General features: G+C 47.7%; 1 pseudogene; it reads right to left on the bottom strand.

The window, feature by feature from the left end:
• Nucleotides 1–510: 510 nt before the first annotated feature.
• Nucleotides 511–2,601, bottom strand: Pes1-ps4 (pescadillo ribosomal biogenesis factor 1, pseudogene 4; annotated as a pseudogene).
• Between the last annotated feature and the right edge of the window lie 247 nt (nt 2,602–2,848).

Genomic DNA, 2,848 nt, shown 5'->3' on the forward strand with positions numbered 1-2,848 from the left:
GCTGTCTCTCTGGCTACTGTTATTTTATTTTTTGAGACAGGATCTCATTAGGTAGCTCTGACTGGCCTGGGACTCTATGTAAATCAGGCTGACCTTTAATTTACAACAATTCTCCTACCTCTGTCTCCCTAGTAGTGGGAATTACAGGCATATGTCACCACACTGAACAGAAATGGAATTTTAAACATACTCGAACCTCCAGAAAATTGCTTCAGTATTTAGTATCTATTAAACATAAAGATGGATTTGAGAACGCTTTTAAATTTTTGGAACAAGCTTTCCTAGAGGTTTTTGCTTTGGTCCTCAGCTGTTTAGTCATGCACCTAGCTCTCCCCGGAAGCACTTATCTTCCTGCTTCCTCAGGGAGTCCAACAAAATCCTCCTTGCAAACCTGGTACCCTTGGGAGACAAATCTCATTACTTATCCTTGTTTTTTGCTGAGTGAAAATTGGCACTAAATATATTTCAAATGATGGATTCAGCATACTAAGTCATTAATGAGGATAGAGATATTATATATTTATCATCTTTATATTTCCACTAAATGGTGATTACATATTAATAATTTATATATTAATCCATAATACTATCCCTCTAAATCAATTATTTTTGATTGAAAATATTCCATGAGTCATTTTACAAATTACTTCCTTTTTTTTTTTTGCTGTAAAGATCCAACTATTTAATAACAAAAGCTCCCCACCCTTACTCCTGGACAGCATCTTGAGCACAGGATGGGCACAGCTATGTAGGAGGCTTCAGAAAGCCAAGGAAAATGAGGCTATCAGACAGACTTCTGGATTAAGACTGGGTTGGGTACAGTCTTCTTGCCCAGACACTGGCATGAACCACACAGGAGGCTGGGGCTGGCCACACATCACCAAAAGTATGAGAGTCCTGGCTGATGTGTCTGTGTTTCACTAGCTGCTTCTGCCAAGTCCAAATCTCAGTGAAGGACGACTGGAGCTCACACAGGCCTCGTCCTCTTGGCCCTTTTCTCAGACCTCACAGCGTCATCACATGGGCTTTCCTCTTCTCTGCGAGCTTGTTGGCCTCTCGGATTTTGCGCCGCTTGCCAAACATGATCTTTTGGTAAAGGTACTTCTCTCGTCTCTTCATCATCATGATGGCCAGGCGCTTGGCCTCGGTTTCTTCCTCCTAGGCCAGCCGCTGCTTGTCTTCCAGGTTCACAGTGCCGGCCATAACCTGGGGCTTCTTTCCGTCCAGCCTTTGCTGCTCCAACGCTGACAGATGCGCCTCCTTCTGCTTCTCTGATTCAGCTTCTACATCTTCCTTCTCGTTTTCCACTGCACCACCACCGTCACCTTCATTGTCATCGTCTTCATCATCCTCTTCCTCTTCCAAGTTTCCTGGGTCTTCTCCCCGCTGCAGACCCAGGAGCTTCAGCTTCTCAAGGGGAATGTAATCTTCCTTCTCAGATACGAAGGGTGAAAGGCATTGGGGCAGCTGCACCCCAGGGAAGTACTCTGCCACAGGGAGGAGGAACTGGGCATTCACATAGTCAAACACCCACTGGGGCTGTACGAGTATCTGTCAATGATGGGGGTTTGCTGCCCCAGCCAGTCAACAATCTGGTGGGTGATACCAGAGTCTGTGACGTCATAGGTGGCTCCGATGCACAAAGACTTGTCCCAGGATACATCCCCACCAAAACTCCTGATGATGAAGGCCAATGCTTCACCGGGCACCTCTCGGTTCAGGAAGAGCTTCAGGCCTTCAAAGAGTTTCTTGTGCTTTTCCTGTATCTCCAGCCCTTCCCTTCCATCTTCCTCCTGTCCTGTCGCCTCCCTGTCAGTAGGAAACTCATCAGCCTTCTTTAGCAGGCACCACCAGTCGGCCCAGGCTGGCACTGAGGGCAGCCAGTTTCTCCGTAGAGCTCTCAGAGTCCAACGCATATGTGTCCTCAGTGACCTTTGTCCCTGCTTGGGCTTGACTTTCGATCTTGGGTAGGTAGTGGATGATCATGGGAGAAAGCATAGGGTGCAATCCATACGATGGGCTGACCCAGCACCCCAGCCTGATAGTAAATACCTTTAATGGACAGGAAGACCTTGTGCAGGGCACCGGCAGCAATGACGTAGTGCAGGAACTCCGCAGTGAGCGGGCGGCATAGCCGAGTGGTCTGCACGTGGCACTTGCCCATCCGAGGGAAGCTGGAGAAGAGGAAGCACATTGACTGGGCATCATCGAGGTCCCGCAACGCATCAGTAATTGCAGGGCACCACTCCTTGACAATGTGGTCCAGTTTGTAGCTGGGTTTATTGTCCTTCAGGCGCTCTACAGCATTTCACTCGCTCTTCCCATAGGCTTTGCGGAACTTCCGGACAAACACCTTGTATTCTCGGAACTTGACCATGGGTTCGTGGAGGAGGAATTTAATATCTTTGATAAGGTAAAATGTTCGGGCTGCTGTGGAACCCTTGTTAACTTTCTTCTTATGCTTGGGTTCATGAGGATAAATGCCTTTCAGGATGCACAGCCGCCTGAAATCAGGCAGGCTCAGCTGTAGCCTCTTCCGGGCTTTGTTTCGAGTGATGTAATTGTGGCAGAGCCTCGCTCTTACTTCTCCAGAGGTCCCATAGCTCCACGTTCGGAAAGTCCTAAAAGCGGAGCGGAAAGGCCCACACGTTACTTCTTGACCATGCTGTGTGCCAAGTTCCTTTCTGGGTGGTAGGAACGCAGGGCCGGATGCCCACTTGGTGAGGTCTCTGTTTTGATGGAGTTTGTATTTGCTGGGCCAAGAGAGAGAGCGAATGAGGGGATGAAGTCTAAAATGATGTAAGCTCCAGAACTTTCTAACTCTAATAAAATACGTAAAAAAAAAAAT

The sequence above is a fragment of the Rattus norvegicus genome, chromosome 7, assembly GCF_036323735.1.
Source record: "Rattus norvegicus strain BN/NHsdMcwi chromosome 7, GRCr8, whole genome shotgun sequence".
Taxonomy (NCBI): Eukaryota; Metazoa; Chordata; class Mammalia; order Rodentia; family Muridae; genus Rattus; species Rattus norvegicus.